Genomic DNA, 12,822 nt, shown 5'->3' with positions numbered 1-12,822 from the left:
CATCAGCCTAGAGCACCTCAAATAAACATATTACAGGGAAGATCCTTGGTGTCCCCTAGTCCTGAGCACTAATTTGCAGAGCTGGTGCATCTTTACTCTGCTAACCTGTAAGACTCATGAAAGCCTGGAGCAGAGTATCAAGGACCTGAGCGAGCCACAGGGGCTCTTCAACCTCTGCCCCTGCCCTGGAGTTTGGCTGCTTGTGCTCCAAGGCAGCTTGGATGTGGTGCAGCTGTAGAGCTTTGGGTCTGACCGTGCAGAAAAGCTGTGAGAAGCTCTGGTTGCCATCACCAGCCCTGGGATGTGTTCCATAAGTGTGGGCCAGGACCCTGGCCCTGCCTGCCAGGCACACAGACCAGCCCAGTCAAATCTGGCAGCTCAGCACCTCATACCCGCCCTGCACAAGCATCATTTATCAAAGCCTTAAGACTGCATCCATCCAGGCACTCAGCACATCTCTAATAGCCTTCAGCCATTCAAGCCCATGTCCCAGACAGTGAAACAGCCAGAGAGCTCAAAGAAGCGCTGACAGATCCTTTCAAGAATACCAAACAAGACATTTTTTTTCTCCCGTTCAATTCTTAACAGCAGTGACTACAATAAAACAAAATAAAATAAACCTGCCTGTATGGTTCCAGTTTGCACAGTTTAACCATCAGGAGGGAAGGACCTGACAGCAGGAAACAGAACAACACAAAGTATGGGCTATATACAAACCCAAGAATCTGTAATAATTTTCCATTCCTCTTTGATCCACATTTCTGTTTACAGATATTGCAATATTTTATGCTTTTTCTTTATGAAGTTATTGGCCAGACTCACCTTTTGTTCCCTTTTATGGTGCAGATTTGTGGTCCTCATCTGTACATTCTCCATCTCCTTGTGGCTAACAGTGATGCTGAAGTGATGCCAAGGTTCCTTTCATTTAAAGCAAACTCAAGGCAGAACTTAATCCCTGAGCCAGATACAAAGGCCACTGAAATCAAAATAAATATTCTGATCAGTCCCAGTGAGATCTGAGCCAGTCTAGTAAAGAACACTTTCCACAGAAGCTAGCATAGCGTTCACTCCCTTACCAAAAAGGCATTCCAAAGCACATTTGCTATTAATTCTGCTTCCTCCTTAATCCCATCCTAAATAGTTCTAGCTTCACTTCATTTTCTCCTTGGAAAGTTAAAACTTCCAGAGGTTTTGAAGACACCCTTTGTCAAAGGATTACTGGAGGCACCAGTGGAAATTTAAGCATTATTAATTAGACCATGAAAATGAATTCCTATAAAAATTGCCCATCTGTGAGTGTTAATTTAGCAGCAAGTAGTTATTTTTCTCTGCTGGAAAGGTAGATGGAAAGCAAGCTGAGAAAAATAGAAGACACAAGAAAATAAGATGGGAAAAACAGTATGAATCTTATCAGTAGAAAGTGTTAACTACATTATAAAGCCCTTAGTCACCTAAGCTTCTGTGTACAATAGGAATAGAACAGCCCAAATTATCCCTGCATTTTTTTAAAAACTGTGACTACAGTTCTATTTGTTACCTTTATTTTTAACTGGACTTCTCATGAAGACACACATCCAGAAGTGTATGCAGCCATGAGAAATGTGGAACCAGATGACTGCAAGCCACTGGTGGCTGTTCAGCACTGATCAAAAGATCAAAAGAGCTGCCACCAAAGTCTCAGGCTACAGAATATCAGCAATTAATCCTACAATCACACCTTCCCCAAGACATCACTGCAGGCTCCTTCAGAGCAGAGGCTGGAAAGAGGGGCTGAGCCAAAATATCCCTTCAGAGCACAGTGGACTTCATTAGTGCTGTGGGTTCATTGACAGACACAAATGCTGTGTGCCCAAGAGAATCAAGGGAGGTCTCAGCATCATCTCTGTCTCTGGCTTAATCAACTTGTGTGGGAAGTGTTGCTGGACCTCAAAAAGCCAACTCCCATTTGAAGATTCTGCCTCAGCAATGGATATTCCTGTGGCTGTGGACAGAAACATTGCATGTGTGCATTAAGTGAAACCAAGGGCCCTTCTGGCCTAGGTTGCTGCAAGGATGTTGCATGAAATATTAAAAAGGAAAGCTTCATGCCTGGAGTCCTTACTGGGTCACCTCAGCCTTCAGCTGTCCTGCCAGCTCAGTCCTCTCCTTGGGATGTAATTAAGCAGGAGCAAAGTGGCGTGAACCTGCTAATGGCTTCCCATGGCCCAGAAGGAAATCCCTGGGTTACCCTGGGATGCCTGCATTGATCAGAAGCAGCAGGAGCAGCCCTGCCCTGGCTGAGGCACCTCATTTGGCACAGACTGACAGTGCACGAGCACTGGCACTGAATGGCATTAAAGGGAGACCACCACAGACTGTGCTGCTGCTGCAAAGATCAGTGGAGGGTTAAAGCACCATGGACTCTACACCCTTGAATGGCCTTTCCTCTCGGAAACCTACAGACAGCCTGGTGGAGCTGACTGGAGTTTTCAGCTGAGCTGAGTGCAGTTACCTGGGGGTGAATCAGCAGGGCTCAGAGCACGGGCCCAGCTCTCAGGGGCAGAACCTGGTTTGTTCCATCAACACAGTTTGACATATGCTGTGAAGCCATTTCTTAAGTCAAGCTCTAAATATTTGAAAGTCAGTAGAAAAATCTCTCCTTGGGCAAGATTATTCAACCCCTGTCTGCCTGCATCTTAGTCACAGGATCTCCACCCTCCTCAGGCCAAGCTTCACTGCTTCCTTTCTCTTTCAAATCTCCATGGAAATCTCTGTCGAGTACTGACTGCATGAAGCTGCAGTTTACCCTTAACCTGACTTCTGTTCCTAGAGTCTCCAGGATATGTTCAGGTGTGCTTAGCATGAGCAGCTGCTCTCCTGAGCTCTGCTCCTGCAGTGCTGCTGAACCAGGACCATCCCAATCCCAGGTACCCCGTCCCCAGCTGGATGGTTCCCTCCTCACATTTATCATTCAGCTGTCCCTTTTCCTGACAGCCACAATTGGTTTTCTGGGCTGTTAATGGTAGAATTTGGTAATAAAGTGCATGTTATTTGATTCTGAACAGGCAATTAGACTTCCTCATTTCATTTTTAGGATTTTAACTGCCTGACTTGACACTAATGTGAATCAACCATCATCCCACTCTGCTATGCCACTACCATTAATGCCAGTGCAATGTGCACAATAATTCTGATAAATCACTGGCAGCTCATCTCCATATCATTCACCTGGTTTTTTGCCCCAAATTGGTCTTATGGTAGGATCACACATTCCCAAAATAACACCTTCTTTCCATGGTTACTAATGAGCCTGTTGATACCACTTCTTCAGGCTCTATTATGTTAAAATCTTGTGGGTATATCCAGCTCCAACTGTCTGCTATAATTAAGACACAGATGTCACTGACTTTCATTTAACACTTTACAGACACAGAGTCCCCTGGATGATAAGTGAGGAAGGAAAATGCTTTGTCTTTTGATTCTTGGTTCATTTTGAATGGCAGGACTCAGGGAAATGTCTTGGAAAAGGGACAGGAAGTGAGACTGATAACTGAAATAACAGCATCTGGCAGGAGGTCAGCCTTGGACTTTTTTAAAGAAAAATGAGACTAAGGCAGAACACAGTGAATTTCTGGAGGCAAAAATTGTTCGTGAAAAAGATTTACATGAAACACAGGAGAACACAACAATCACATTCAACAAGACTTGTCAAGTTCACCTATGGGACTTTCTGCAGCTTCACCAGGAATTGGAAACACTAATTTGTGTTCACTGTCTGTGTTGAAGACAGTCTGGTCCAAAGCTTAAACAAAGAAGGTGATGTTACTCAGCTGTCAAGAAGTCATGGTGAGGTTTGGATTGGAAGAGACTTTACAGATCACCTCATTCCAACCCCTCTGCCACGGGCAGGGACACCTTCCACTGGACCAGGCTGCTCAAAGCTCTGTCCAACCAGGCCTTGGACACTTCCAGGGATCCAGGGGCATCTCCCTCAACATGCTGGCCATGCTTCCTTTCATGCAGCCCAAGATATCATTTGTTTTCTGGGCTGCAAGCACACATTTCCAGCTCATCCACCTTCAAGTTATTTTTGGCAGGGTTCCTCTCCATCCATTCATCTGCCAGCCTGCACTGAAATTGGGGGTTACCTGGTACCTACAGAAAGCTCTGTCAGACTTTGACACCACTGGATCATTGATGTGAAGATTTTCTGAGCAGCACAGTCCATGAGAAAAGGCAGAACACAAAATGGAAACACAATGTCTGCTACAGAGAGCTCTTCAGTAAACTACCCCAGTCTCACTGCTCTTCAAAGCCATGCTCAAGCTAATCCTTCAGGAGGCCAGGAAGGTGGAAATATTTAGCATTTGAGTGTATAGTTTCAACAATGAAAAAGCTATTCAGGACACAGCATTAATACATAGGACCTGTTTTATTCCTTGTAAAGGTCTTGTATCTTTTGATTGTGTTTGTTTTCAAAAGGGGAACATGTTTACAAGAACAAAATATACACTTCACAAGAACAGATTCTATGTTAGTGTAATTCTTTTGGTACTAAACAAATTACTACAGGCATAAAGTTCTATTAAATTTAAAATAACACCTCCAAATTCCAGACTGTATTTTAAATATGAAAAATAGAAACCAATTTAAATAATAAATACTGATTTTATACTTTGTGTTTTTTGAAATGAAAAAACTCAGTCTTTGAGCACAGAATGACAGTTTAAAACTGTGGCTGATTAAGCTGTGTGCTCACAAGCTGAACAGGCAGCAACACTTACTGTACTTAATCCATCAATTACATACAAGCAAGTATGCAAGTGGTGGAAGTGCCCATAAATCACGCTGTAGTGTCCTCCTCCAGAGACCCAAAATGGGACAGAGAATTGTCTGACTAAGCTGTTTTCTGACAGATACCAATCAAAACACTGAGCAGGCATCTCCACACCATGGCCACATCTTCATCTGCAGTGGCTGCACAGCCCAAGCCGTGCTGCAGCTGTGGTACAGCCACACTTCAGCACACTTTGTTTGCAAAAGTGGTCAAGGGTAAAGTTGCTCTCCTAGTGACAGTAACTGGCTGATAAAAGCAAAGAGGCTCCAGACAATCCCAAAGGACCAAACTGAGGTGGTGTCTTCGTAAAGCATTTCTGAGGCAGTTAAAAGAATGCAGATTTCCACACCCCAGGAAAGTTTATTGCCTTCTCTGGAGAGTGCTGAGCCCTTCTGGTAGGACTTTTATTCCTACCTCAAGCTGCTTCTGAAGATCAGTGTTTTTGCTGTTAGAGATTTTTAACTTTTTTTCTTCAGCTCTTCAAAGGATGAGACATCCTTAATTCTCCATTGGCTTTATTTCCTCTCTTCCATTGCCTCCATCTGGGGGAAGAAAAAACCCAACCCACAACACCAAAAACATGTTCCATGTTATCACAGCCCTTTGTGTCCATGCTACAGTCTGTTTATCAGACCAGCCACCCCTTTGGTTACCCACTTGCAGGAAATAACTCCTGGTAAAGGGGAAAAAAAGCTTCACTTTCATAAATATTCCCATTTTAAAGGGCAGATCATCACATCAGAACTTAAGGCAGTAAGTGACAGGGGCTATAAACAGGAAAATAAAAGATTTTGTGGCCTTTGTATCCTGTAGGCAGGATAAATCCTTCCAATTACACAAGATCCTGGCTAAAGTCATTACTTGCTGTTCAGAAGTCTTACAGCATTTTTCATTCTTTGCTAAATTTATCACACTAAATCCCTTCTCTATGATCAAAGTCTTCTGGGATACAGAAGCTGAAAGATATAAAAGTGCTTTGATCCAAGGGGACTCTGGTGAAAACAGGCTTCAGTAGTACAACCTCTTAATTGTTACCATAACTCAGCATGATCCTATCTCAGTGTCATCAGCAACAAAAGACTTCTCAACAGGAAATACTGATTTAGGGGATCCACCCATCAGCTCATATGCATTCACAGGTGTTGCTGAGAAAGGCAGCCTTGTTCAGAGGTTCCTCAAAATAATTAGTTTTCCAACTACTGTGATTTTTTGAATACAGATCGTTCTGTGTTCCCTCTCACCACCTTGACCAGAGAGTAAAACACACCTGCATGGCTCTACTTCACATTTTAAACAGTAAGGTTTGCTTCCCAGTGGAGGTCATGCTCAAAAAACAATTATATCAATTGGAAACAAAAGAGGAGTGAATGTATTTTTTATTTTTCCTTGTGTCCTAGAAACATTCAAGGAATACAACATCAGCTGAGGGGAGAGAGCAGCAATCAACAATATAGAAATCAGCTTGTCAGTCCAAGACACTTGTCTATCAATCACTTCCATAGCCAAACAACATATTCAATACCAAACTCAAAATGATAATTCAGATGGGCATTCATCAGTTGTGCTGTTGCTTTCCATTGCATCCCTGGCATTTTTTAACAGACATTTTAATTATCTAAATCTTGCAGGAGTTTCTATATTTCTGTGTGTATTTCGAACAGGAGAAACAGAACCATACAGAACAAGTTTTTACACCATTAGAAGATGGGGCAGATTTCAAGGTGGCTCATTCATTTCTCTATGGGAAAACTAAAAATTTGCTCCAGGCCTTCCAAACACTTGCTTCCATACCATTCTGCAGAGCTGCTCCCTGCACATCCTCCTCCCTTTCCACATCAGCTCTTTGGGTCTCACACAGCTGTGACCTGACACTCTCCACAGAGCCCTGTGCTACCAGACTCCATCCCCTGGGACGTCCCAGCCTGCCTGACTCTCCAAGGACATGGACACCCCGGGCTTCCTGCTCACACACACTGAGGTTTGCTGGGAGGAATGGGCTGAACACATCCCAGCCTTGGATGTGCTTCCCTTCAGCCCCTACCTCCTGCCTAAGCCAGCAGAAGCTTCCTGGATTTCCCCTGTCTTTTTTTACCTGCACCTGCAACTCTTCTGTGCTCAAGGGACACTTTTTTTTCTGTTAAAACAGCATTCCTTTCTGATGGGAATATTAGTAGATGACATTCCCCATGCCCCCTTCAGGTGCATATACAGAATATCTCCTGTCAAACCAGCTAATTATGCTGCTATTCCCTTGTTGTAGATAACAGGAAAACTTCAATTAAAGCTTAGCCCTTCTTCATGATACTTTTAGCATAATTTCTGAACAACTCCCTTACCCCAGTCAATGCCTGAGTTTGATGAGACACAGGGAATTAAAAAGTGATTATTTTTTTCCCCCATCACAGTGGGAGGAAGAAGCCAAACCTCTCTGTGCTGTGAAAAATCTGGTTGTCCTTTCCTAAAATGTGATCTCTAGAAATGATGCCCAGCTAGTGGTTCCTGGATGCCAGAAGGAAAACAGTTCAGCATTTTATGAAGACAATTAAGGACATACACAGGGCAACACTGTTGAACCTTAAGGGAGGTATCAGAGCCTGCACTCCCAAAGTGCTGCACACCCTTTCAGAAAGGAGCTCCCACCCAGGAGCCCCAGCAGGAAAAAAATTAAATTATTACGTTTGAACCCCACTTTCCTCTCACCAATATTTGTTAAATACGACAACAAAAGTGAAACCTTTGTTTCTTCCATCAAACTAAAGATGTTTGTCGTGACCCACTTCAGCCCACTGAGATCTGATTCCAAAGGGTGTGGAGAAGGACCACGGGTGGGATTTGGTAACAAACTTGGGAATGATGCACCAGTTACAGCTGCATTCTGAGCACAGAAACCATCACCCTGCTTCAGTAACAAACAATGATCATTTATGGCAGCTTTCTTCTCTCACAGCTCTGAAAGCACTGGCAAAGGAATTATTATCCCAGCTTTGTTTTTTTGGGAATAGAGCACTGAGGACCAGCATTTCCAAACTGGCTTCTGATTTTTGCAGTGCTCCTGTATTTGCCATGTTTGAGAGCCCAGCTGGAGCTAACAGAGCTCATCCACAAGAAGCACCAATTACACACAAGTCCCACTGAATCATTAGGAGCTGAAGGTTATCAGCATTCCTAAAAAATTAATTAAAGAGAACAAAATGGATTTGCTGAGATAATTTGGACATGCAAAAATAACGAATTGCTGTGGAAAAAGCATGGCCCCACTCTCAACCAAGGTCATACAGAATTTTATTGCACCAGAGGGAACCACGTCCAGGTCTTCTAATAGTGCACCAAGTGATACATTTATATACACCTTTACAGAGCAGAACTGGATGGAAACTGGCCTAATGATTCAGCAGTATTGTGTCTCTTGTGCATAATTTGAATGACACTGATGAGGCATCATCATCTCTTCATAATCATCCTTACCCCTGTGGACTCTGGAGTACACCAGAGATATTTATGAGACCAGTTTGGAAACACACACGGGCTCCTTGTCTGGCCTATGAAAAATCAAAGTAACCACTACCAGCTCCCTTTTTTTTTTTTTTTTAATGGTTTCTTTGAAGCAGAAAATCATAAAAGGAGGAGGGACAAATTTTTAAAGTAGGCTGAAAAGAAGCCAGCAACATAATTTACATACACAGGTGTGGTTTTCTAGCAATTAGCAAAAAATCTCAGATCCAAACATCCAATAACCAGATTTTTTCCCCTTAGTGTTATTTAAAATATACATAATATCATTTCCTGATGAGTCTACTCCAGGTATTTCTACATAAGCAGGGCTTCTGTAAAATAGGATTTTCCAATCAGACCACTAATGAAAAGCAAAGCAAACAGTTACTTATTTTTTAAGTTCCTGAACCTGGCATTTTCAGACAAATATCATGGAAATTTTGAATGAAGAAAAATTAATACTAAAGGTCAGCTGCAACAGAGAAACACTAAGAAAATGTCTGAAAATCTGAACATCAATGTTTAGAACCCAAATAATCATCCTCCAGCTGACAGTGATCCACAAATAGATTTAAAGAGACTTCCACATTTAGAAACACTGCAATATGAGTAAAGAGGAAATGAACAGGTAAACTTTCATTCTATTTGCCCTTTTCTATTACTCATAGTTCCTTTGCACAAAGCTGTTTACATGTAAGCCCTTACAGATTTTACATTGTCCATCACTAGTATTAAAATTGAAATTAATTATAGGTCACATCCTCATCTGCTATAAATTAGGGTAGCTATTGAAATAAAAGATACAAAATGGGACTGAATACTAAAGCAATAAGGTGCTCTTTGTCTGCCTGACAAAAAGTGTATCAGAAATATTCTTTGAAATAAGAGTGAGTACATCTGTTGACAAAATAATCTTTTTCTACTGAAAAGCATCACTTTCCTTCACCAAAACGTATCCACTGAGACAAATCCTCACACAGCAAGAGAACAAATGCTACATGAAACTACACCTTAAACATTTGGTATATTCACAAAGATGAAACCATCCAGACCAGCTGAGAATATAAAGCTGAAAACAAAGCAAGTGTGCAACAGAAGTCAGCAGATACTATTATTTCAGAATGCTTGAGGAAGCTCCCTGGGATTAATTTCTAGAACAAAACTGTGTATATGCACCAGAGACTTGTGCTAAACACATCCTTCTGCCTTGCTCCTGAACTCTCTGCTCACCTGCTGCATTAACCTACCTTAGACAGGGACTTTATGACAAAATGATACAAACCAACCTCCCTGAAATCACATTGTCCTGGGAGCAGAGCTGGGAACCAAATCTCTTCCTTAGTCCCCATCCATCGCCATAGGATGAGCTTGCCAGCTCTCCAGCCTTGGTGGCCCCTGTCACTATCAGTCATCTGCTTTGCTGAGTGAGTAATTCGGCTGGAGAGGTTATTAATATATCACTGAATACTGAAACTACTAGTTCATAAAGCCAGTATCATGTCCTGGTTAGCATCAAACATCTGATTGCTCTGCTATTGTGGTACAATGCACTTACTGCAGCTTCAAATAAAACTGCAACATCTAAAGCTGTTTGGTTTTTGTTTTTTTTTTAATTTAGAATTAAATAATGTCAACACCATACAGACAACATTGTCTGAAGCCCTGGGTCCAGAGAGTCCAGCCCCAAGACCTTTCTCTGAGAGGGCTTCCAAACCCTTCCAGTGAAGTCCAAGATTCCCAGCTATCCCAAAGAATATCAGCTTGTTTGTAAATTATCCAGGAAAATGCCATTTTCTGTAGAGTTCACACACTATACCCAGTCCTTACCCACGCTGTGCAGTTCCCAGTTGTGAAGGGCTCCCAGCCCTGTGTGCAAACAGCAGGCTTCTCCTCTGGGTTGTTATTCACTTCTGTGCTGCTGTAGCAGCTGTGCCTGTGCTCTGCCTGGGGAACAGGTAATTGGCTTTATACCTTTTAATGAAGTTTCACCTATAATGGCAGCCAGCTGCTTTATCAGACACTATATCCTATTGTTTGTCCCTCCATACACTGATAAATTTCACTTTTGGCCCTAAGTTGGTCACCACTTGTAAGAAATATTCTCTTGTGTCCCTCAAGTGCTTTGTTCATGAAGTCCAGCACAGTGTGTGATGGTGTAAGAGAAGAGCCAAGCCTCAGGAACAAGCTGCTATTTGTGTTTTTGTGCAATCACATCTGATTGCTGGTTACTGCACCTCATTCTCCATGGCTGCAGAACTGCACACGCTGAGCTTTGCTATTTACAAACAGTGATTTAAGCATCACCCAGAATTTGAACTTCCCCTTGGCAATCTGTTTCCATGAGCCACAGCTGCACACACAGGTGCTCCCTGCAGACCACCCACACATTAAACAGCCTGTCCAGCTCTGCTCCCTCACATTGCCCCTCGCTTAGACCCAAATTGCAGAGCAGACCTGACAGATGCACAAAGCCATGGGGTGGCTTTAGGTACTTGAAACCAGACCTGTGAAATCATAGACTGCCAAACTCATGCCACTTGTGGATTAATTAAGCTTATAACATTTCCCTCCAGGTTGCCTCTGCTCACCCCCTTGCTTTTCCAGCATGAGGCATTCTTTCCCCAAGCAGACGCATGCAAAGACCAAAACAAGGGTGGCTGCTGGTTATAGTTTTGGGGATTTCTTTTTTTCCATGAAGAAGAATATTAGATAAAGCTCCAGCTATTAATTTGATGAAAGAGGAGTTGGAAATTACAGCAAAGAGCAGCATCAATCCATATAAAGCTCTGCAGCGTTTTAATTCCAAACTCACTTAGTCAGGCAATGCAGAGCATATGTGTTTTTCACAGGCACTCTTTCAGCCACTCAGTTTTCCTCTGTCAGGTGTTAGTGGCACCTGTCTCTCCTGCTCGTATTTTGGATGTTCCTCATCTTTTTGCATTGCTCTCCAGAGAATGGCCAATCACCTCAAGATGTGTCTTTGTGAGTACAAAATACCTGTTTGCAAAAATGGACCTGAATGCATGACAAAACCCAACTGTATTAATATTTTTAAATAAGCCATTATTATCCTAACAATAAACAGAACCTCTAAAAAGTAAGACCTTTTTTCCTGCTGTAAAACACACAAAACTTTGAAAGCAGTCTGTAATTCGTCTTGGTTTCTGTTTGAGAAGGATTTCCTTTTCCCAGTTTCATTAAGAGGCCATAATTCTCATTCAAAAGAAAAGCTTGTTGTTTCAAGTTCAGTATATTCTGTCACATAAAAACACAAAAAAAAGCTTTCCTGGTTAAACACTAATCTTTTGCTGAAATCCTTGAATATTTCTGCTAGATCCAAAGACTAAACTCCGTGGAAGGGTTTTTTGCTGCTGGTGCTGCTACAGGCAAGCTCTTTGTAGAATCATGCAAGGATAAACAGTCAGTCAGTGAAATGTTTTGCTGATGGATCAGACACCAAGAAACTCATCATTAAAGGTGCAGGTGAACTGCTTTTTAACAGCAAGAGGTCTCTCAGGCAGTGCAGCTTCCAGCACCAAGATGCAGGTGCACAGTGGGACAGCACAGGCAGCTGGGACCCAGCACTGAGCCCCCAAAGCCCCAGAGGCTGCAGTCAGGTCAGCTGGGGGACAGGACTGACCCCAAAGCCCCAGAGGCTGCAGTCAGGTCAGCTGGGGGACAGGACTGACCCCAAAGCCCCAGAGGCTGCAGTCAGGTCAGCTGGGGGACAGGACTGACCCCAAAGCAAGAGAGTGCAAAATTTACTACTCGGTGCTCAGTGCTTGTTCCCAAATTCATGCTGCCTTCCCTTGGATCACCATTAATGTCTCAGCCTCCCAGAGACCTGTTTCTTTCAAATCCTTCTATTTCCTGTATAAAACTTTTTATACAAGAAGCAATTAAAGATTCATAAAAACAAAACTTCCCAAACATTAACTGCTCCCCATGCATAAAATACCTTACTCTTAATAAAATGTGGTGCCTCACATCCATAAAGGAGTGAATTCTATTCCAGTTTAATGAAAGGGAAACATATTAAATGTATTCCCCTGTATTAAACACTTTTCCTTTCTGTCAGGAGAGCTCCTTTCCCACTTGCTGCTTTAATAAAACATGGTAAGAGGGACTATGAACAGTGGTGCTGCATGCTGGAATGCTGGGCTGTCTGCAGAAATGAACACTCCATCAATTCCTGCTCCCAAAGGCCAGGAGACAAAGGGCTGGGATCAAAACCCCTTTCCTGGCCACGTCTGGCACAAGAGAACTGTGCACCCTCAGCCTGGCTGGGGTCTGCTCTGCGGGCAGGGGCACAGCCAGCAGCCCCCACCAGGGCATGAGGCCCCCGTGGCCCCAGCAGGCAGCAGCAGGGCACAGGAGCCTCGGCAGGCACTGCACGGCAGCAGGATGTGCTCACCTGAGCTCATTCACCTGCACTCACCTGCACACACCTGAGCTCATCTGCATTCAACTGGTATAAACACTTAAAACATTAACAATAAAAACACACCTGTACA

General features: G+C 43.0%; 1 long non-coding RNA gene across 2 annotated transcripts; it reads right to left on the bottom strand.

Annotated features, from left to right (window-relative positions):
* Positions 1 to 831: 831 nt before the first annotated feature.
* Positions 832 to 10,537, bottom strand: LOC148182928 (uncharacterized). Of its 2 annotated transcripts, XR_015774115.1 has the most exons (3): positions 10,136 to 10,537; positions 5,231 to 5,358; positions 832 to 976 (listed from the first exon to the last, which is right to left on the bottom strand). It is a non-coding gene; the product is annotated as an uncharacterized LOC148182928 (long non-coding RNA). The 2 variants fall into 2 exon arrangements; XR_015774114.1 differs by lacking the exon at positions 832 to 976 and having other exon boundaries at positions 4,393 to 5,358.
* Between the last annotated feature and the right edge of the window lie 2,285 nt (positions 10,538 to 12,822).

Source organism: Pseudopodoces humilis, chromosome 18 (assembly GCF_049639895.1).
Source record: "Pseudopodoces humilis isolate 2021_Gansu_Grassland_sample_001 chromosome 18, ASM4963989v1, whole genome shotgun sequence".
Taxonomy (NCBI): Eukaryota; Metazoa; Chordata; class Aves; order Passeriformes; family Paridae; genus Pseudopodoces; species Pseudopodoces humilis.
The sequence above is the reverse complement of the archived record's forward strand: the minus strand, read 5'-3'. Positions and strand labels throughout refer to the sequence as shown.